The 24,632-nt window shown below is 39.8% G+C and overlaps 1 protein-coding gene across 3 annotated transcripts in view; it reads left to right on the forward strand.

Annotated features, from left to right (window-relative positions):
- GAB1 (GRB2 associated binding protein 1) overlaps window positions 1-24,632 on the forward strand; it is a 149,779-nt gene that overhangs the window by 65,802 nt on the left and 59,345 nt on the right. Inside the window, exon 1 of one of the 3 annotated variants that reach the window (XM_053253194.1) lies at window positions 3,931-3,966. The exons of the other annotated variants lie outside the window; for them this stretch is intronic. The gene's annotated coding sequence lies outside the window, so the exon portion shown is untranslated. Of the gene's footprint in view, window positions 1-3,930; window positions 3,967-24,632 lie in introns of those variants that run through there. 3 annotated transcript variants of the gene reach the window in all.

The raw sequence follows: 24,632 nt of genomic DNA on the forward strand, positions 1-24,632 counted from the left end.
CATTATGCCTGTTCTTAAACAGTTGCACTGGCTGTTTATGGGCAAAGTACAAAGTGCTGGTTATCACCTTTAAAGCCTTGATGGCTTAGGTCTGGATTACTTGAGAGAGTGCTTTTTTCTGCAAGATGCCCACTGCTTATTAATATCATCAGGAGGGTACATCTTTGGGTGCCCCAGTTCATCTGATGGCAACCTGGGACCGGGCCTTCTCAGCTGTCGCTCCTAGGTTGTAGAATGCTCTCCCTGTGGATGTTTAGCTTGGCTTTAATGTTATCTAGTTTTAATTTTGATGAGTTTTAATCTGGTTTAAATTGATTTTTAAATTTTTTAAAATTGTTTTATCATGTGTGTTTGCTTTTAATGTAAACTGCCAAGAGGAACTTTAGGAAGGGTAGAATATAAAATGAATGAATGAACTAGTTATCCACTCACCCTCAGTAACAACTGACCTGGTCAAAAGGCATGTGTACTGGGTAAGCTTAAGCTCCATCACTTCATTATGAATTAAAATAATAGAATTTTAAAACTGGAAAGGACTTTGGAGATTTTCTAGTCCAACCCTCTGCTCAGCACAGGAAACTCCTATTATCACTGATAGATAAGAACAGCCCTTCTGGATCAGGACCAAGGCCTATCTAGCCCAGCATCCTGATTCACACAGTGGCCCACCCAATTTCCCAGATAAGCCCACAGGCAAGAGATAAGGGCATGCCCTCTCTCCTGCTGTTGCTCCCCTGCAACTGGTATTTAGAGGCATCTTGCCTCTGAGGCTGGAGGTGGCCTATAGCCACAAGACTAGTAGCCATTGATAGACCTGTCCTCCATGAATTTGTCCAAGCCCCTTTTAAAGCCATCCAAGCTAGGGGCTATCAACACATCCCGTGGCAGAGAATTCCAGAGATTAATTATGTGCTGTTTTAAAAAGTACTTCCTTTCGTTGGTCCTAAATTTCCTGGTCTTCGGTTTCATGGGATGACCCTGATTCTAGTGTTGTGAGATAGGGAGAAAAATGTCTTTCTGTCCGCTTTATCTACTCCATGCATAATTTAATATACCTCTGTCATGTCTACCCATTGTTGCCTCTTTTCTAAAATAAAAAGCCCCAGATGCTGTAGCTGCCTTCCCTCATAAGGTGCTCCAGGCCCTTGATCATCTTGATTGCCCTCTTTTGCACCTTTTCCAGTTCTGCAATATCCTTCTTATGATAGGGTGACTAGAACTGTACACAGTACTCCAAATTTGGCTGCACCATAGATTTGTATAAGGGCATGGGAATATTAGCATTTTTATTTTCAATCTCCTTCCTAATCATTCCTAGCATGGAATTTGCCTTTTTCACAGCTGCTGTGCACTGAGCCGACACTTTCAACGAGCTGTCCACCACAAGCCCAAGATCTCTCTCCTGGTCAGTCACTGACAGCTCAGACCCCACCCTAACAGTGTATATGTGAAGTTGGGGGTTTTATTTTTGTTTTTTGTTTTGGCCTCAATATCCATCACTTTACACTTGCTTACAATGAACTGCATTTGCCATTTTGTCACCCACTCCCCCAGTTTGGAGAAATCTTTTTGTAGCTCCTCACAATCTGTTGTGGATTTCACTACCCTAAACAGTTTGGTGTCATCTGCAAATCTGGGCACTTCACTGCATACCCCAACTTCTAGATCATTTATGAACAAATTAAAGAGCATTGGTCCCAGTACAGATCCTTGGGGGACCCCACTTCTTACTTCCCTTCATTGTGAAAACTTTGTTTCTTACTACCCTCAGTTTCCTGTCCTTCAACCACTTACTGATCCACACATGAACCTGTCCCCTTATCCCATGACTGCTAGGTTTATTCAAGTGCCTTTGCTGAGGCAGCTTTTTGGAAGTCTGAGTATACTGTGTTGACCAGATTACCTTTATCCACATGCCTGTTGACACTCTCAAGGAATTCCAAAAGTTTAGTGAGGCAAGACTTGCCCTTGCAGAAGCCATGCTGGTTCTTCCTTCAAAGCCTTTTCTTCTATATGTTTAGCAATTTTGTCCTTGAGTATGCTTTCCATCAGTTTACCCGGCACCAAAGTTAAGCTAACTGGCCTGTAGTTTCCTGCATCGCCCCTGGATCCCTTTTTGAAAATTTGAGTTGCATTAGCTACTTTCCAGTCCTCTGGTATAGAACAAGTGACATATTTTTGCTAGGAGATCAGCAATTTCCCATTTGAGTTCCTTCAGAACTCTTGTGTGGATGCCGTCTGGCCCTGGCAATTTGTTCATTTTTAGTTTTTCAATTCAGTTTAGAACATCATCTCAAACTGGCCCAGTTCTTCAGCTTCTAAGCCTGAGAATCTCATTTCCAGAGCAGTTATACGGTCAATATCTTCCACCATGAAGACAGTTGCAAAGAACTCATTCAGCTTCTCTATAATCTCTTTATCCTCCTTAAAGGTAAAGTGTGCTATCGAGTTGGTGGCGACTCCTGGCGACCACAGAGCCCTGTGGTTGTCTTTGGTAGGATACAGGAGGGGTTTACCTTTGCCGCTTCCCGTGCAGTATGAGATGATGCCTTTCAGCATCTTCCTATATCGCTGCTGTCCAATATAGGTGCTTCCTATGGTCTGGGAAACACACCAGCGAAGATTTGAACTGGCAACCTCTGGCTTGCTATTCAAGCCATTTCCCTGCTGCGCTCCTTAATAATCCCTTTAACACCTTCGTTGTCTAAGGGTCCAACCGCCTCCCTGGCATGTTTTCTGGTTCTGATCTATTTAAATAAGTTTTGGTTATTCCTCTTGACACTTCTCGTTATATGCTACTCAAACTCTCTTTTTGCATCCCTTATTGTCTCCTTGCATTTTTGTTGCCAAAAGGCTATCCAGCATCTGTCTGGAAAACTTCTAGAGAAGAGAGGGAAAGACTGCATGAACTCTTACATTTAGTAAACTCTCCCTAGTAATTTCAATCTACTGATTCTAGGTCTGCCCTCAGGAGCAACAGAGAATTTCATTCATTGCTACCAACATGGTTTCTTGTGCTTATTTACTTTATTTTTTTATTTAAGAAAGCATGCTGTCTGGTAAAGCTCCTGGGAGATGAGTTGGAACGTTCAAAGGATGAGACAAGGTGGGAAGAACCTATGCCCCAGATCCTGGGCAACCCTGTGACACTGGGATTCTCCACACCAGGGGAACCTGAACCAGTACCTCAAGTACAGCCTGAGGACACAGTCCTGCTTCCAACATGTTCTCCAACCAGGGGCATAACTACCATTAGGCAAGGGGAGGCGGCTGCCTGGGGGCCCCCACGCCTCAAGGGGCCCCCAGAGGCAAGTCACATGAGGCAAGTCACATAACTATATATTGTGAAGTGTGTGTGTATCCGCGAGGGGCCCATTTTAAAATTTTGTCTCTGGGCCCACTCCAGCCTTGTTACGCCCCTGTCTCCAACTCAGAGGAGTTCCCTGACGATTTAGGTTTTGTTGATCTGCCTACCCCCCCCCCCCAAAAAAAATGTATTTATTTGTGAAGTTGCTCTGGAAATTTTGATTGCTACTGGTGCAACTGGAGAATAAATAAGTACAATTTATGTAGTCTTGCCACTGGGTTTTTTGGGGGGAAAGCAGGCAGGAGAATTAAAGCAAAAATATTTTCAAACAAATAACCAACATTGTCTAGTTGTATTACATATGAAATGAAAGTTATGGATTGCCATTCTGAGTGTGTTTTCAGCAGTTCCTATGAAGTGGCTTCTCTATCTTTTTAAAAAATGCAGACAGTCGCTTGACTAAACCGTCTAATCCACTCCATTTTCTGTCTCTGTCCCCTGTGTGTTGCTTCTGTTACTGTATGAATATGGAGCAGTTGAAGTCACTGACTTGGCCCTAGGCCACTTTGTGCTCTGTGTATAGCTTCTGTGAAGACCACTTTAATGAACAGTGTGATGATGTGATTCAGAGATAAGCAGAGATTCAGCTAGGATGAAAGGTATGTTTTTCTCCTGTCTTGCTTTCTTCACTGTGTCAAAACCCTGCCTAAATACGTGCTGTCTTCTCTTTTCCACTCTTTATCCACCTCTCCGCATTTCACCAGAATAATTTTTGTTCTTTCTAGTTTGACAGATTGATTCTGTTTTGATAGCTAAGGGTCTGTCTTCATTAAGTAACATTCATTGCATGGAGAGAAGTCTTGCTCAACAGCTTTGTCAGTTAAGGTCAGTAGAATATCCTAGTGTAACATAAATACAAGTTGCTTAAAGCCCTTTTGTGAGGCAGGATAGCGACACTCAAATACCTTGCTATGAAGGTATAATGTTTATAAAAGATTGCATTGCAATTCAGCTGATGAGATTCACACACACACACACACACACACACACACACACACACAGTGTGGTGTGTGTGTGCGTGTGTTTGGAGGACATTTCTTAGTAGGCTTGTGAAAAAAATGATTTATATGGATGTCAAGAAGACAAAAAACTCAAATGACAAAGTCCAATTTTATGAATAGGACATAATGAATACATTACATTTTCATATATTAAAGAATTTAAAGTTTGTTTTTATCTATAGCACCAGGTTCATAAAACCTTGCATTTTATGTGGCATGTGATGAAACACAAACTTAAATGGCAATTTCATTTTCCCCATGAGAATATTTGGTGTACAGTTTTTAAAACAGATAAATCAATATACCCTGAGGAATAAGAAGCAAAACTATTAAAAGCTTGAGAGATACATCATCGTTTCCATTGGACTGAAAATTATTAGGGAAGTGTCACATGGCTTAATCTTGTTACTATTCTCCCTGCCTTTGTTAGTGGTTTGAATGGTTTCATAGTTGTTTTTTCTTTAGTGATTGTATTCTGGCTAACAATTAATAGTTAAGACTAGTAACTGGGATATTACTAGTCTGATCTTTTCATGTAGAGCATTACATTCTATCCTATCATAGGATAGAGGGTTCAAAATGATAAAAATGTGTTTTGGCTTTTTAAAAAATATCCAGAGTTCTATGAAAAAGTGGTTATTTTCATTGTATCTTACTGTTAAATTAAAATTACACATGTTGTTGATGAGAGCTTGTGTTGTGTAATGTATAGAGTATTGGCTTTAGACTGGATTCAAATCTCCACTCAGCTTTGAAACTCACTGTGTGACTAATCACGTGCTTGCAGCCTAACTTACCTCACAGGGTTGTTGTGATAATAAAATGTCAAGGTAGGCTATGTATGCTTCCCTGGGCTCCCTTCCATCAGGGCGCCCAAGGCAGTATACAGAGTATCCCTCTGTCATTTTATCCCCACAATAATCCTGTGAGGTGGACTAGGCTGTGAGAAAGTGAGAGGCTCAGGTGGGATATTATTCTATTCTTTCCCATGGCATGAGACTTTAATTAAGCCACATATACATCAAAATCTTTTCATATATATTATTTACATTTTTAATATGCTGACCACACTAGACTAATCTGTTGGAAATCATTATGTTAAACTACTAAAATTGTATTGCTGTGGATTATCTCATTTAAACAGAGGGCATGCTATTGACACAATTGGTTATTTATTATGACAGCTGTTTTAAGCTTCAGATAAAAACTGGTAACTATCTGCCTTGGTTTATTATGATTAAAGCTAATGATTTATCAGTCATTAAGACAGTGACTCAAAGCACAGTTAACTTGAAGAGGCCCTCTGAAATCAATGGAACTTTAAAGTATGTGTCTATATGATAGAAATCTGAGGACCAAACTACAGGTTTGGAGCAACTTTGTAGTTCTGTTCAGATATTACGTTGGTCATAGGTACAGGACAGGTGTCTGCACACACATTTGTGTTTTTTGTGTTACTGGAGCTGAAATTATTGTGGCACCAGACTTGCCCTCCAGAGGATCTTTGTTAAATGTGTTTATTCCAACTACAGGACCTCAGAAAAGCCCTGTAATGTTTTTCATCACTCCCTGGGCTGTGAGTGGGTAATTTGCTTAGGTTGGGAGTGGGTAATTTGGGGTTTAACTAAGACAGGATCCATCTCATCAGCCAAGCCCTTGCTAGGCAAGGCTGAGGGGGAAGCTAATTTATTCAATAAGGAAATTCGCACAAAATCCCTTCAGTATGAATGACTGTGCCTATGTTCAGTTTAAAAGTAAACTTGGGTAGAGGTCTCCTCAGATGCAGGGTACAGATTGGAGGTATACTAGTGTATGTGTGTCGAACATAGCGTGTGAATGACTACATGTGTACACTCTACGCAGACAATAATGCATTGAACATAATGTGTGAATAGGGCTTGTGCTTGTTAAACACTGCTTTTTCCATTTGCTTCTAAAGTGGTAATAGGGTCTGCTTCTTGTATTAATAGAAGTTCATAGAAGAGGTCAGCAAGACCTGCCGTCCTCTCTCATTGTCCCCTTGCTCAGCTGTTTTAAGCCACTTTCAGGATTTGAGCCAGGCTAGAGGAAATGGCAAAAAAGCAGTAGAGTAAGGTGAGGGAAAGCCACCTAATGGTGTAGTGGGAAAATGACTTGATTAGCAAGCCAGAGGTTGCCGGTTCGACTCCCCACTGGTATGTTTCCCAGATTATGGGAAACACCTGTATTGGGCAGCAGTGATATAGGAAGATACTGAAAGACATCATCTCATACTGTGAGGGAGGAGGCAATGGTAAACCCCTCCTGTATTCTACCAAAGACAACCACAGGGCTCTGTGGGCGCCAGGAATCAACATCGACTTGACAACACAATTTTTTTACCTTTACCTAAGGTGAGAGAAGAGGTAGTGTTCATTCCTCTTTCGCTTGTGTTCCTTTGGTATAAAATGTAGTCCCCATCATAGGTGAATGGGAAAGCATACATTTAACAAACCTGTGGTTGTCCCTAAAGTCTAAATTGACCCTAAAAGATTACTCCTTATACTATCCTTTATACCAGTGATTTAAAAAAACACAAAACTTTGATGGTAAAGTTCACAGTGGTATCTACACCTTTTGTCACATTGACGGGTGCCTCTTCCCAGAATGGAGAGTTCTGGTTGTGCATGCACTGCTTACATAAGCACAGCTGTCCTGTTCACAGAAGGACCTTCTGCTAGTAGTGCTGTGCCAAAGGTCTTGATGTTCCCCAGTGTCTCCTATCTTGTAATTTATATTCTGAACACAACCTACTGTGGCGTTTTGGTATAGTCATGGAGGTAAGGTTTGCTTACACACATTATCTTATATATATATATATATATATATATATATATATATATATATATATATATATATATATAATGGGGGTGGGGCTTTGAGATAGGTTTAAAATTAAAAGTTAGCCAACACAAACATCCTGTGCATGCATAATGAACTAGCTCTGGCAGTGAGAATAACCATCTGCTTGGTCAGTAGAGGAAAAAATCCATTTGCTATATTCCTTTTGACTTTCTAAAAAAGCTGGTTGTCCCATTTCTTGCGAAATTTGTTTGTTGTCCCATTTCTTGCGAGTGACATGCAGTATTACTGTCAGGCATTAGGAACAGGCCTTTCTGAACTCTTACATACCAGTTGCAAATTCTTCTGTAAAGAAGTTTTAAACTTGACAGAAAAACTCTTGAGATTTTGAGATGGAATTATGTGACTGTACTATCACAGTCTCCATAAGAGCCTACCTGAGCACTTCATTTCACTCTGGCTCTTCTCTGGGCCTATCTGCCATCAAATATATGGTGAGTGGATATCAAAGAGCAGGCTTTTTTGGTTGTGTTGCCCCAAATCCAGAAAAGCCTCCCAAAAGAGCCTGGACCCATCTCGGCTTGCTTTTTAACAAGCAGTGAGGACCATTCTGTTCCAGTGGGGTTTTCTGGGCTACTTTCAATACTTTATTTAGATTTAGATTTTTTAAATTTATAATTAGGTTTATATATCATAAAAAGTATCCATATTTTACTGCAAGAAATCTAAGCATAGTCTAATTACTGTTAAATCAGCTTGAGTATTACATAGAAAGACAGGATACATATGCAGGAATGTTTGTGGTTGCGGTGCCCTGCAAAGTTACGCTACTGCTGTGGGAGAGGAATCGCCTGAATGTATGTTGCACAAGGAGATCCCTATTTGCATATATACAGGGTTGTGTAAGCAGTGCAAGGAGTTCACTATTTGCATATATATTGGTTTGTGCAAAAGGTTGTGCAAGAGGCTGTACAAGTTGCAACATGTTCTTTTAGTACAAGGTCTAGTGGAATAGAGGTGAATTGCTTTGAGAGGCCGTGGAGGCCTCCGTTGTATAACGACTGTGCACAATGTCCTGAAGCTAGCTCAATAGTAATTAACGCAGAACAAGACTAGTCTGGATTCTGCCCAGTATAAATTGACAGCATTATGCATACTTGATGGACTACAGAACTTGATTTGCCCTTTCTATGGAAATGGAATCACATTCTTCCTATCTTTTGATGCCTTGGAACTACTGAGATGATTAAAGTGGGGAAAGCAAAATCCCGGTGTCTCTTAATTGTTATATTTTAGCCCTTGATCTTCTATGGATACTGGCGGATTCTGCAAAAGTTCTGTAAAAACTTCCAGTTGGTGTGAAAATGCAGAACCTAATTGTTCCTGCATGGTATGTAGAAATATACCATAAGGATCCTTGACTTCTGCCTTCTAGCACACATGACAATGTCTTCCTTTGTATTTGTGCTATACTTAGCATTACATAGCTGTCTGTCTGGGCTGCCTTTTCCTTGGGGATTGTTAAGTAGAAGCTATTGCCAGAAATAGTCACTACCACATAATGTAGTTCTCTGGCTAGTCCAATTATATATTAAGCTCAGATGAGAGACTAGAGAAGGTATGGGATCCATTCAGCTCCTGTTGTTTATGCCCATTTTTTGACAGCCTCCTACCCATGGAATAAATGACCTTTTGCTCAGAGAACACCAGCAAGGCTCTTCACTCGGTCATGAGTGCATTACATTTTCTTTAAAGCCCTTAATGAACAAAGCAGGAAATATGATTGCAAAATTAAAGCTGTAATCCCAAACACATTTAATCGAGAGCAAGTCCCCCCTGAACTTTGTGGGTTTTACTTTAAGTTGAGACACTTAAGATTGCACTGCACATCCGTTTATTTGTGGACCATACTGAGCAATGTGTGGAGGATGTTTGTCTGCAGGAAGTCTAAAAATACTATATAAAAGGTTTTTTGCTGCCCAGAGAGGCCTTAGAAGAAAAATAAAATGCACATTTACAGGTACATGCAATTTTGTCTGGCAAGAAGACCTGGAAATCTTCTTTTCTGCTTAAGTAGGAGAATAGTTTGCTGAAGCTGTAGATTTAAGATGTTTTGAAACTATGTTGAAAATTGCCTTTATCCAATAATGGTGTGCATTAGAGTCCAAGGCAAATTATAATTAAGGCACATGGGGACTTGAAATAATGTCATGTTAAGACTTGGTGGAAGAATTCTGTACCGAGGTATTTTTGCAATATATACAGCATTCTCTTCTCAGATATTTTCTTATCTGGAAATTATAGTAATTTTGCTGGATACACATGATGGAATGATTAATCAGCTTTTGCCATACTGGCCACAATGATAGATAAGCAGTAAATACTACCATGTATAGTAGTATAGTATAGTAATATACTACCAATACTACCATGTGTGCACTTATAGCATCAAATGAGTATGCTGATGATGTGGCTTTAATAGTAAATGACATTACATTGTTCTTGTGCTAATATTAGTGAAATCCAAGAGCTGCCTTATAGACTTGGCTTTGAAATGGCATGTAATCAATTGCCTCCCTTCTCTTTCCTTCTAGATATTGTAGAGCAGCGTGTCGGTGCTGTGTTTAGAGAGTAAGCTGATTAGCACTGTGCCAGGGGACTGGTGTAATGGGTTGCCATTCAGTCTACCCTGTGAAACCACACACACAAATTACCTCATCTCATTAGGTGATCGAAACTGTGATTTGAGCATTTCAAGATAATTTCATATCCTCAGTTGTAGAGAAACTATTCTAAAATCATAATTGTTTCATTTATTTGGGATAAGCTTGTGATGTCCTTGGCTACAATGAATGGTACAGCTGGAGAAATGTGACAGTTTGGGACTGTTGTTCCTCACCGGTTCTTGTTGCTTCTGCTGCCACTTGCCCAAGATGAATTGCACCATGCCCAACACTGCTGCTCTTCTCTTTTAGACTGTGCTCTTGCTGTACATGCAAAAGGAGCACATCCTTCCTCATGCTATCCAATATGCTTGCATGTGTAATATAAACATGTGCCGAAATAAATTGGTGGGGGGGGGGTGTCGCCTGGAATGGCAGGAGAAAACCATCTCCCTCCCTCCATTTTTTTAAAAGGGAGGAGGTCCCATACCATTTTTGAAACACCAGCCAGTTGGCAATCTAACTACACAGTGTATTTAATTTTGAGTCTTGGGGTCTAGTTTTTTTTCTTGGTTTTCTATGATTTTACAGACTTGACATAGGATCGGTGCACATCTGACCTTTGTGTCTACTTCGGAAACGTATCATAGTTTGTGGAGCAGCAGTTTTTAGAGCACTTTCAAATGTTACTCCTCTGGAGAGAAGCAAATTGCTCTGTTAGAACTTGCCTCAATTTGCAACAGATATAGACAGGAATGCCACATGCTCTCTAGGACCCCAGCCATCAGCATTGTTGATTTGAGGGGGTGAGTGTGTGTCTCCCCCCCCCACATTCTGTCTTGTTTCTCCCTGCCTCACTTCCCTCTTGCTTTTATTCATTCTCCTGGGCTCAGGACTGCTGCTACTACTATTTATTTACTGCTTTTCAGCAAAAGTGTATTTTTTAAAACATAAAAATAAATAAATAAGATGATAAAAGATGACATGTCTACTCAGGCGGACAATGATCTAGAAGATTTGGCAGACAAGCAGGCCTTGACCATACATGGGTTGGTTGCCTCAGTACTACGGAGTCATCACAGAAAAATTAAGACTGAATTAAGGGTTAGAGAAGAGACAACCAAAGGCAAATGGGCTTCACACAAAGCAAGCCAAAACAATACCAGACTGAAGCAAGTGGCTTGCATTGCAGACAACCGCTCAGTCAGTTCTTAACATTAAACTTGTTGGAATGTTCAGCCACTGCTGTTCAATGGTTCTTAGGGAACTCCTGTTGATGGAGGCAGTCCTTGCTGATATATTATTTGCGTTTTTGCAGTTAAGGCAAAAACTGATTGTGGCAGTCTTGGCTTAACAGAATAAGGTGGGTTTTTTTCATATTAATAATGGATAAGCCACAACAGGCAAATATATACAAGAGAGCTCTACCCTTGTATGAATCTTAAATGTACAATAATTTTAAATTGTACTGTTTTAACCTTTTTGTTATAATTTATTCTGTTTTAATTAATGATTTAATTTTTCTGTTATTTATTTTGTTTTAACTAATGTTTTAACTTTTTCTGTTTGTTTTGCTTTGTTGTAAACCACCTAGAGATGCAAGTTTTGGGCGGTATAAAAATTTAAGTAAAATAAATAAATAAATTGTTTTAAGGTTTTCATTTTTAATCTGTTTTATGTTGTTGTTAAACCACCCAGAGATGGAAGTTTGGGGTCTACAAATTTGAGAAATAAATAAATGTAATTGAGAGATAGTGCAGTTGGCAGCAAGTGAGGACTTGTATCCAAGGGTAGACTGCAAAGAATCTATTTTAACCTCTAAGTGGTTTTCTGGGGCTAAAGAGAGCCCAGGAATGTAGCTTGGAATCCAGCATTTAAATTTAAAAATATGTGCATGTTGCTATCTGGAGTATCTCTGCTCCTTTTAGGCCAGCCAAACCTGAAACTTTATTCGAGTGTGAGAAGATGCAGTGCCTTTGTGATTAGCTGGGAAAGGCAAGCTTGCTGAGGCTGGCAGTCTGTTTCTTCTTTCAGAAAAGCATGCCACTAAAGATGTGTGAAGAAAGTCTTGTCAAAATTCACAAGGAACAGAATTGAGACGATCTGCCAAATGTTGTGAGCTGCACTTCCTTGAGCAGCGGTTTAAGAATAAGTGATATATGCAGTATTGGTAAATGCTTGGAATGAGTAACAACATTGAGGATAAACATATGTCTTGTTTTGTTTGGGGTAATAAGTCCGTGCTGTGTAATGCTTACTCTGACAAAACCCTTGCATATTTTGGATATCTCTCTGTGTGTATATGGATGTCCGGCGAGGCCAGCTGTCCTTACCCCCGAGGACGGAGTGGTGAGGGGGCCCGAGGAGACAGGGATGGGTGGCAGCTGGGGAGAAGCGGAGGAAAGACTGCCAACGGGCAGGGACTCAGCTCCAGCAGAAGAGGGGCAGAGCCCTGAAAGAGCCGAAAGGGAGGCGTGCAAGGATAACATCAGCAGCACACATCCCGAATGGAGGGGTCTGAGCAGGAGGAGGGAGAAGGGAGAGAGACATTGGCAGCAGCTGTAAAGGGTAGACAATTACAGGGAATAAAGAGGGGCGTTGGCCTCATAATTGGGGGCAGGCGATGCGTAGCTTGTGAGGAGGCATATAATGAGCCGGCTGGAGATGAGAGACTGGCTGGTGGCAAGTGTCAGGGGCCCCCTGAGAGGAGCGGACACAAGGAGCAAGCAGCCTGGGACAGAGGAGGAACAGGGTGACACCCCCTCCCTGTCCCTGCTCTGACGCCAGACCCAGTCAGTAAAGTAAAGTAAAGGGGACAGGGACTTGTAGCTGGACAATGGATATGTGCCAATTGCACCCATTTAACAAGCATAGCATCTGTTTTTCCCAGTGAATTCCCGCAGTATACCAAACTGGTATCTAGTCAGGGTGTAGCAAGAGTGGGGCCTGGGTCAAAATGTGAAGATAAGCCCCTGCCCGCCTTCCGAGAAGCAGGAAGGAGGAGATCAAAGAGTAAGCCATTGCCCAGATGGAGACCTTCTCTCTCAGGAGTTCAGGAACATTCCCCACCCCACCCCTTCCCCCACTTCAGTTATAGCTATAGCCCTGTATCTAGTATTAAAGTGTATCCTCCAAATATCCCTAGTTTGATACATGTCTACTGACTTTGTTAGTATATACAAAGTTCTTAAGCTTTGAAGATTATAATATTTGGAAAACAGTTTGTCTATTGTGAAAAAAAATATAACTTATGCAGGCATGTTTTTTCTGAAGTGGCTATTCTCTGTCTGAAACTGTTTTTCACATAACATAAAACAAATGTGCATAACTTTATTGGACTACTATTGCAAGATTTCTTGGTTGAAGTAAAGCTTCAGAAATATAGAGTAGTTTCTGTCTGATATATTGGGGCAAACTCCATTTTGTACAGTTGTAAGGATCTTTTAGTTTGGAATACATCACTTGTGAATGTGAACACAGGATCAAAAGAGGATGAGAGTTGCTTTGAATGTAGATTTAAAGAAGCAGGAAATATAAATATTACTTTGAAGGTCACTTAAGAAAATAGTCTGACAGTAGCTTGCAGGTCTGTGTTTTGTATTTTATGTAACACACACACACACACACACACACACACACACACACACACACACACACACACTCTTTGTATTCCCTTAATAGATATGCAGGTATCCCTTCTTCTGCGAGATGCATGTTTGACTAACCAAATTCTGTCTGTGTACATCTAGACAGTAAACTGGAAAGAGCAGGATAAGAAAGATCAGCCAAATACCTGTTAGTTCTGTGAGCCCCAAAGCTATGATAAAAACCCTAAGATGAGTTGAAACAACACTTAATTCATATTTAGAACTACAAAGAACTAAGCCTCAGCTTTATTCCTGCATTATGTTTGTGCGTGTGTGTTTGTTCCAGAAGCCCAGTTGACAAGTCATGTGTGCAATCGGAATTCTGCCGAATATTTAGCCCCAAGTAACCCCAAAGCAATGAAATTTGGATTAAAAGAGTTATTGGGAGTTGTTTCTAAGGTAAATAAAAAGCAAATACAGGTAAACTGAATGCTATCAATTGAGCATTGAGATGATTCTCAAATGGAAGAGCAGTAACAATAACAAGCAGAATTAGGACACAGTTCTTCTGTTGTTCAGAAACAAAAGATGAATGTATTATGCAGGATTGCAGAAAGGAGATAGATGAGTGTTCAATAATTGTTATGTATGAGTTGTGAGAGGACATCTCTTTACAATTTCTGTTGTAAAGTCTGGGGATCAGAACAGCTGATTCACAGTGACTGCCCATGATATCTTATTCTTTGTTGGCTTGTTCAAATATAATATGGGGTGGGGCTGAATTCTTATACCTTCCTAACTGCAGAAAAACGACAAGATACCACATTCTGCAATAATCCATGAGTAGATTGATGGTCTGGGATTCCTGTGCACCATTATCTTTACTAGCATGAACAAGGTTGGAGTCCCAGGAGGGCACCGAATTTAGCCACCTTGTTAAAACTAAGCAGGTCTTGGTTTGGTCAGTATCAGTCAGTGCAGACAATATTGAACTAGATGGATCAATGGTCTGGCAACTTCCTATGTTCCTATATCAAGGCACCTTCATGTGGTTCTCATAGTCTGAGAAGTTGTACTACACTCCCCTTCTGCTGAACTGATATTTCACCAAATATCAGAAACTACAGTGGATCAAAAGGCCCTTGAACAACAGCCAAGAAATTGAGTTGGAGTTGGATCAGGAGGGCCATACTAAATTGAAAATGCTTTTTATGTAAATGTTTCATTCATGGGAATGTACCTTTGGGTTCCTTCTCCATATTTTAATGCATAGGATTTGTGTCCACGCTGTGGATTTCAGCTGAAGTTGCTGACTTCAACTGCTAACTTGGCAAAGAGGCACCTTTTTAATGTGGTGATTCTCTTTATCCACCCCCAGCACAGTATCTCCTTAAAGGCAGGAGGAGTCACTCCGGCCGCGCTGCAAATGGGACCAAAATAACGCCCTCACGTCTGACGTCAGACATGGGGGGGGCATGTTTGGGGCTACACTCGCAGCCCATGATTGGTGGCAGCCTGGGTTCTTTGAACCCGTTCATCCAAGGATGACTCTGCCCCTGTTTTATAAGATACATTGCTACAGAAGAAAAGGTTTGGAAGTTCTCAGTAATTTATTACATGTTCTCAACATTTTTCAACATAGTGCTTTTCTACTTGCATTGAAGATACTACTTGCTTTTATAAGAATTAGCATAGGAAGAACATTCGGTGGTGGACTTAGCCACGGACCTTGGGGATTTGGCCCAGTCTCTCCAGAGCCCTGCCATTGCCCCACACCTGCCACGCAACTGCCCTGCCACGCAATGTAAATCTTTTTTGAAAAAAACATTTTTTCAACCGCCGCTGTGCGGTGGGGATGGTAGTAGAAATTGAGGGTAGGGTGTGGGCACTTGAGGAGAGACTGAGACAGGAGAGATGGAGATGATGGCAAGAGCTCCTTCCCTGCGCCCGCATGCTGCTCCAATGACAGGTCAGGCTATTTTCGGCCCATTTAGGTGCACGTGCACAGAGGCTTGAAATGGGATGAAAACAGTCTGACCTGTCATCTGAGCTGCAGGTGGGCTCATGGAAGGAGCTCTTGCTGCCTCTGCCTCCCCTCTAGTGTCCGCACACCCTGCCAGCCACCCCATCCCTGCCGTGCAGTGTCCATCCCAGCCTCGCATTGGCGGCTGAAAAAAAGTTTTTTAAAGAAATTTTAACTTGCCCCCAACCCCCACAAGCTCTCAAGTGGTGGGGGAGGGGTCCGAAGCCCTTCAAGTCCATTCTCCAAGATTACCTAGGTGCACCCCTGCTAACATTTGGACACTTGATAACAATTACGAAACAGGATTTGTGTGTTATGTAATAATAGTGTATTGCGTATGAATTGTGTTTGCAAGTTTACTGTATTTCATGTTCTGATTAGTATCTTAATCTATTTGATTATTTTCTATTATAATTCATACATGCTATATTGATCAAAATTACAGTTTTCTTATTTTTTATTTTTCATGAGTTGTGTTCATAGTTATTGAAAGCTCTCTGTATGATCTGAAGATATGTCCCCATGGCTGCATGACCCTTGGGGATAAATGTTTGGGTGGCATAGAATGCTTCCTGGGAAAGGGGAGGTCACTTAAATTTGCTCAGACTGCTGAGCCAGGAGTGGAGCTGAGTTAACTGAACTTTTTGGAATCATGGGTGCTTCTCCCTTTGCACTGGTGATTCATTAGATGAGGATGTTAGCCACTGTATTTGCTGTAAGGTGGCTACACATCTTACATCAGGATATGGAGAACTTCATCAGTAGGGATGTGCACAAATAGATTTTTTTGATTTAATTTGTGCACAAATTGAACCACCCCCGATTTGTTTTGTGTCCAAATCTGTTCCCCTGAATAACTCCAGATTCGATTTGGATTTGGACCACTTATAAAGGCCCTCGGGGCACCAAATTTGGGTGATAGGTAAGTCCCCATGGGTGCCACGTACCACCCAGATTTCAAGGCAGTGGGGCACTTGTTTGATTTTTAATGGTTTTTTTAAGCTTTTACTGATTTTGTATATTTCTGCCATAGGAAATAATGGGGAGTCGAAGTCGCCCTATCCTAATCCTAACATGGATCCCCAACTTTCATTAAAATAAAAAAACATACTAAGCCCTAGCCCTTGTAGAAGTGGAGTTATGGAACAAAATGTATGGTCACTATTTTTCAAGTGTTTGGATTCATTGGTGTATAATAACATTTCCTCAACATGAATCCCTATGAGGATGGGAATCTGGGGAAATTAATACGAAGAATCTGAATCTTGAATTGATTCGAATTGAATCTGGCGTGATTTGATTTGGACCTGAATCTAGGCAGTGGACCACAGGGGTGATTTGTTCCTTCTCCAAACTGTCCGAATCAACTATATTTGGGTACAAATTGATTTGGACCTGAATCAATTTGCACATCCCTATTCATCAGTGTTGGCAAGATGGAGAAGGTTAATTTTTAGGTTGGCACAAACCTGTTTGTCTTTGACCTGTACAGGCTTCTGTGTATCTCTCTGGTCTATGGTTGCCTCTTAGCACTAATGCACTTAACGAGACTGAAAAACAAAATTAAATTGCCAGGAAAGAAAACAGAGTTGTCGAGTTTAATCTTTTAAAAATTTTAAAGCTTAATTTCTTACAGAGTGTTAGGATTTACACACACAATGTGAGATTTCATTTAGTATTTGCTGTGGATCCAGTAGTGGAATAGTTAAAAGAAGGATTTTGAATATTTTCAGTCAAAGAATTAAAGCAGCTCACACACTGCAGAGGAACACCAAAGGAGGAAATAAATCCTCCTTAACCATGTTCTTGTAACCCCATGTTCTGCTCAGCTCCTCCTACCTATTCCAAGCAAATTAGTTGAGGTTCAGATAGCTACTTAGGTGAGCGCAGCAGCTTGTGAACTTGGTGGGATTTTTCTTAATTTTAACTTTGGAATGCAGGCTCCCATATTAAATCACAAACTGCTTGAAAATTCACTTCAGTTTCAAAAGTAGCTTGCTATGTGGGGTGGGAGATTGCTACTTGAGAAACTCCATTGGGTGTGCAGAACAAATTTTGCAGTTCTTAGGAATTTGATAATCAGTCAAAAGATTAATGCATCAGACAGCAAACAACTTTGAGAGGATGGTCTTGTCTCTTCTTTTTTTAAGCAGAATTGTTTTCAGGTCTTCCTTCCCAATCTTGTCTACCACACCATTAAACAATTTCGCAACTGCTAATCTAACACTGAAAACTTGTTTAAGTCTCAGATTTTATCAGATAAAAGAATCACCCAGTAATAGTACAAAAGGCAAAACTTGGATTGCTGATTTCTCTGTAAAAGCCTATATGATGTGGAGGTGGGAAGACTTGAGCAGGATATCCTTTTTCTGTTATTCCTTGGTGTTATAGTTGAAGGCTCCAGTTGCAGGATGAGAGAAGTGAAAACTATGATCTGAACTTTCTAAAAGCACTTTAGCTCATAGAACTAAGGAAGTATTTAGAATGTGCTCTTCTGTCAGTGTCATGTACACAAATATGGCATTGGGGAAAACAATAAACCATGCAAAGAACAGATAGACAGAATCAGGACATTGCATGATTCCACAATTTGGAAGGCAACCAATTCACTTCTTATGCTCTGCTTTTATTCACTCAAGAGTTCAAAGTGTCTTAGATATGGTTCCCTGTAGGTTACCCATGAAGAGAGACCTGCTTAACTTAAGCCTTTGAAGTGAAGTATATGCATTTAGACCATTTTCTTATTTCAAAAGCATACTTTCCAATTTCTACAAGCAATGAATATGTTTCTGCTAGAATATATATTAAATACAAAATGCACAGTGTTATCACAACAGTGGTATTTGAAGAACTGTGGATTAAAAAAAACAATTTTGAGATATTAAAAAAGAGATTCACAGCATATAAAGATGTTAATTTATAGAATAAAAGCTTTGACATGTAGTTTTGTAGGCAACACAAGTGCACATGTTGTTCGCTATTGTCATTGCATTTTACAATGCAAGAATCCTGTTGGAATGCAGGGATAAATTCAGTTTGTCCACCAATGAAATTAGTGTTGCTTTCCTTTACATTAAATCATTTTGAATACATACAATTGCTGTTATTTTCAGTCTATTGTGTCTGCTTCCTGTTGGTCAAAGGTTATTAGAATAGGGTGGTGTATAGTGAGATGGAAGGCTGACAGGAAGACTAAGGCCGTGCTTATTTTGGGGTAGACAGCTATTGAAATGGTCAGGAATTTGTGGCTATGCTAAAAACAAAAAAGAGGTAACTTTATTATTTAATTTCAAAAGCTTCTTATAAATAAATGTAGTCTTCTGTTAACATTTCAGGGGCAACTATATGAAACTTTATTTAAGGAAAATGTCTTCTATTTATTTTTAAGATTAATTTCTCCCCAGGAAACATTTTTGTGTGTTTTAGTGATGCATGTTAAAGTTTTTGTAATACTCAGGTATTCATTTTTTGATAACTTAGTGCTAGGTTGCCTTGGAACACTAAAACATTTACAAAAAATGTTGTATTCAATGTGTTTCGTGTTGCATGCAGAATTCTTAAAACATAATTTCTTGAAAAAATAGTCATTTGCATAAGGTGTGTTAAATATAAGCATGGAGAACTTTTGTAATTTTTTTCTAAGAGGAAATCTGTTATGGTCTCAGTGATTCCAAGAACATGCTAAACATCTTATGGCTTGTGGTGCTGAATTGTGTATTATCAAGCTTCCAAATGACATGATTGTTGTGTAGCTACAACTAACAATTCTTTTAGAGTAAATGTTGATTCATTGCACTGAAAGAGAATGTGGGGTGGCGGAGGGGGGTGGGGAGAGGACAGCAGAATAATCAAATACGAGGATCATAACTGAGCATTTCATCTCAAGTGCATTGCGTGTGTTTTTATCATTTTTTATTTCTTTGTAAAGCACGAAAAATCATTAGGCACCAAGTCCTGGCTGCTAGCTTAAAATCTAAAGAATTATAAGGAAAGCATTGTTTAATGAAATGTTAAAAGGAGTGCAATTAACTGATTAAAATATTATTTCAGATATTGCTCAGGCATGTGTACATAAAAAAGAATTGAAAAGGAAGAAATGTATATACTGTACTAGAATAAATCTTTGTGAATGTGAAGTGAGGCAGCTTTCCCACACTTTGAGGTGTGGTTGGAAGAGTCTGTTCTGTCTACTCCCTCCTCCCCCCCCCCCCGCCTGCCCCTGTCTCCTAAAGTAAAACCAGACCACAAACCAACTGTTTTTTGTGCATTTGTTCTGCGAATAGAAGTTTATGTGTGTAAAGGGATGAAGGGTATTTTGGATTTCCCCTTTTCTTTCTGCCTTAGGCAAACTGGATTATTTGAGACCTAAAGAATGCAGATTGCAGTAAAGCTTGCATGCTTTATTCAAAGAGAAGGATGTTTGAACTTAGAAGAATGCAATGAAATAGTTGTGGGACAGATGAAAATTTGGCACTGGTAAAGAGGATATGTGGAACAACTCTATTCAAGGGTACTAATATAAAAAGAAAGAGTGGAGTGGTTTTTGAAAGAAGGGTCAGAAAGCATCGGCTTGACCATTTAAACAGAGAAGCACTGGACTCCATGGTTGACGTAAAGATTAAATTAGTCATGAGTAGTCCCATTGAAGTTAATGGGACTTCTGACTACCCATTAGTCATTATTAACTTGTCCCATTAATTTCCATGGAACTACTCATGAGTAATTACATTACTATGTAATTGGGATGTCAGGCATTCAAAGGAACATGGTGGAGGCTTCTGAGCTGCTGTTTCAGTAATGTATCCAACATGACAAAATTGAGTGGGTGAAGCATGATGTGAAAGTAGCTTTAAAATCACTGGTCAAGGAAAGGAGATTAGTGAAAAATATATTTTCCTGAGATTGTCTGGTTAAAAGAACAGATATGGAGAAGAAGCAGGGAAAAGTGGCTTAAAGAATGGACAAGTAGTCTGATTCTGTATTGTCAACAGAGAAGAGGAAAAAATAGAAATAAAAAACTTAATGTGCATAATCAAGACACACACACAGAGTTGTCTACTTCTTGGCTTAAGAATAATTGGATAGGTGAGCACAGGACTCTATCTATCTATCTATCTATCTATCTATCTATCTATCTAAATGTTCTTATATACTGCCTCCAAATACTCTAGGTGGTGAACAACAATAATACCAATAACAATTAATTAAGATAATAATAATAATAATAAGAAGAAGAACAAATGCAATAAGAGCAAAAGGAGAAAAATCCACAACAAACAGCAAGTGCCACCTTTGTAAAGAAGCAGATGAAACAGAGGACCACCTAATCAGCTGTTGTAAAAAGATTGCACAGACTGACTACAAACAAAGGCATGACAAGGTAGCAGGGATGATACACTGGAACATCTGCAAAAAATACAAGCTACCTGTAGCCAAAAATGGGTGGGAACATAAAATGGAAAAAGTTGAAGAAAATGAAGATGTAAAAATATTATGGGACTTCCGACTACAAACAGACAAACATCTGCCACACAATACACCAGATATCACTGTAGTCGAGAAGAAAGAAAAACAAGTCAAAATAACTGACATAGCAATACCAGGGGATAGCAGAATAGAAGAAAAAGAAATAGAAAAAATCACCAAATACAAAGATCTACAAATTGAAATTGAAAGGCTGTGGCAGAAAAAGACCAAAATAATCCCAGTGGTCATTGGCGCCCTGGGTGCAGTTCCAAAACACCTTGAAGAGCACCTCAACACCACAGGGGCCACAGAAATCACCATCAGCCAATTACAAAAAGCAACTTTACTGGGAACAGCCTATATTCTGCGACGATATCTATAACAGCAACAACATTGACAATAAAATTCAGGCATCCCAGGTCCTTGGTAAGGACTTGATGTCTGGATAAAACAAACCAGTCAATAACACCTGTCTGACTGTGTAAACAAGAAATAATAATCATAATAATTCTCCAGGCTGATAACATTGCACACACTGAAGTTAAAAGAAAAACTGGAAGTGAATACATCAAGAGAGTTAGAAAAATCCTAATGTCCAAACAATGGCGGGAACACCATACAAGCCATAAACACCTGGGCTATACCTGTTATCAGATACACTGCAGAAATAATAGACTGGACCCAGGCAGAGCTAGAGACGCTAGATCGTAAGACCAGAAAAATGCTGCACCCCCACAGTGATGTAGATAGGCTATACCTCCCTCGCAGCTCTGGTGGAAGAGGAATGCTGCAAGTCCATTAAACAGTAGAGGAGGAGAAAAGAGGCCTTGAAGAATATATAAAGGACAGTGAAGAAGATGCACTTTAAATGGTCAATAACGCGAAACTATTCAACACCAATGACACAAAGCAGTCCTACAAGAAAGAACAAGTCAAGAACCGAGCAGAAAACTGGAAAAATAAGCCACCGCATGGTCAATATTTGCACAATATAAGTGGAAAATCAAACATCACCAAGACCTGGCAGTGGCTTAAGAATGGCAACTTGAAGAAAGAAACAGAGGGTTTAATACTGGCTGCACAAGAACAGGCACTAAGAACAAATGCAAAAAGAGCAAAAGTCGAAAAATCAACAACAAACAGCAAGTGCCGCCTTTGTAAAGAAGCAGATGAAACAGTGGACCACCTAATCAGCTGTTGTAAAAAGATTGCACAGACTGACTACAAAGAAAGGCCTGACAAGGTAGCAGGGATGATACACTGGAACATCTGAAGAGCACCTCAACACCATAGGCCACAGAAATCACCATCAGTCAGTTACAAAAAGCAACTTTACTGCGACGATATCTATAACAGCAACAATGCTGACAATAAAATTCAGGCATCCCAGGTCCTTGGGAAGGACTCGATGTCTGGATAAAACAAACCAGTCAATAACACCTGTCTGGCTGTGTAAACAACAACAACAATAATAATAAACAATGGCAAATGCCTGGCGAAACAGGTGGGTCTTAAGATGGGCAGCCAGGGAGGGGGATGAACGAATCTGGGGGTGGAGTGTTCCAAAGAACAGGGGCTGCCACAGAGAAGGCCCTCCTATAGGTCCAGGCACCATGCATTACATCAGGGCCTGGGACACTGAGGGCCAGCTGAAAAGACCTCACAGGCCGGGATACAACCAGCTGAGAGAAGAAATGTAAATGGTTATAGATACATCGTCTGGTAACTGAGTTTATAAAATGCTCCTCTACTACCAACTTTGGCCAAAACTCATAGCTTTCTAAGCCTGTGGCAGCCATGGAAAAAATAGAGTCCATCCTGATTTCCAAACATTTGGTAACAGTCTAGATTTCTGGCACACTAATGATGTGCCTTTCTGGCACATCAGAAAGGATGTGCTCTATATGACGAAATGTTGGAGCTGGAAGTTTGGTGAAGGGTAGTTTTAGCACATAGCTGTCACAGATTAAGATGAACATTGGAATCAGTCTTCATTGCAAGGACAAAATAGTTTATGTGAACTGCCTGGAGCCTTTGGAGTCAGGCAGTGTATAGATTAAATAAATAAATAAATATAATAAAATTGTGCGCAGATAACAGCAGCATAGGAACATTCTAACACAGAATGCTGTTACAAAGCTCAACAACCTATAGCTGGTATAATCCTTAAGTTGTGTATTTAAGTAAGATTTCTGATCGAGACACTTGTTTTCAATAAGAAATTAATATAAAACTAGTAGGTTTACCAGTTTGTGAAGTTTGCTTTTTACTTACACACTTATATATTAATAACTAAGGAGAAAACATCACAAAGTAGTAAATTCCGACTTTTCTTTTTTGTTCTGCCTTTTCCCCTTTCCCATGATTTTTCCCTATTTTTTCCAGTGTAGTTAAACAAATTCCATTTCAAATGGCCAAGCACAATGTACTTCAGTGCTGCTGTTCTGTTTTCAATGTTTTCTTTGTTTCTATAAGCAAGCTAAAGTTAGAACTGACCAACACAAGAGTAGCAAATGGTGACAATAGATTAAAAACAGGAAATTTTGGCCGTGTGTGTATTCTGAACAGATTATCAGGATGATAGTTGTTGAAGTGGAAACTTCCACTGAGTCTGTTTTTTCCTTATTTTCCTCTATGAGAAAAGATGGTGTTTCCTGGAAAACAAGTCTGGGTGTGTGTGAGTGCATATGTTTTTGTAACTGTAAGTAAAGGTGCACCAAATATTTTTCACACTTCATCCTTATTTATGAACATTTGCAAATGGAGTTAAGAGACTTAACGCAGATCAATTGATAACTATTATGGAACAAATAAATGCCTCTTGGAGAAATAGGCTTTTGGCCTGTCATTTTCTGGCGATGGTTCTCTGTCCAGCTGGCAACAATTTTCTATGACATACATTTGCCACTGTTATCGGCTAGTAGTATTTAAAACACATTGAGGTCATAAATGTTTAAACAACAAAATGTTCTCTGAAGGTTTTTTTTTTTTTTTGGTAAAGAATAGTGGCTGACATCCAGACTAATGAAGTACTGGTGCTGTGTGTTGCATATGCACTATAGGGCAGGGATAATTTTCATTGATGCCCCTGTCCCTCTGAAGCCTCTTGCGCCTCCTGAAAATATGTCCCTGAGGACTGTGCAAATCTCAGGGATACATTTTCAGGAGCTACCATCACTTCAGAAGGAAGGGGGCATCATCTCCGCCCTATAGTGTGCATGCAGCATCACAACACCAGTGGTTCATTAGCCTGGATGTCAGCTAACTGTTTTAATCAAGGGTAAGTCTGTACCTGTACAGTACCTGTACTAACTGCTTGTTAATATATTACTTTGGTTTCATGAGATTGAGTCTTTATTGTTGTAGAACTCATTGTGAACTCATTTCTTGATTTCTTACATTTGAGTTTTTCCAGAGAAGTAGCTGTGTTAATCTGTTGCACCAAAAGTAGCAAAGAGACTTGTGGCTTCTTAAAGACCAATGGATTTATTGTAGAAGCAGCTTTCGTGGACTACAGTCTTTTTCATTAGCTGATTGTATTTCACTGATGCCATAGGCATCCTAATCTTGTATTTCACTGTGACTGGCATCCTAATCCTAAATATTTTTTTTTGGCTAATGATGCAACATCCCTGCAGTGCTAACAATAATGATCATTAGCAATTTGAGTCATTATACTTTCATTACTCTTTTCTGACAAAATGA

The sequence above is a fragment of the Hemicordylus capensis genome, chromosome 5 (assembly GCF_027244095.1).
Source record: "Hemicordylus capensis ecotype Gifberg chromosome 5, rHemCap1.1.pri, whole genome shotgun sequence".
Classification (NCBI taxonomy): Eukaryota; Metazoa; Chordata; class Lepidosauria; order Squamata; family Cordylidae; genus Hemicordylus; species Hemicordylus capensis.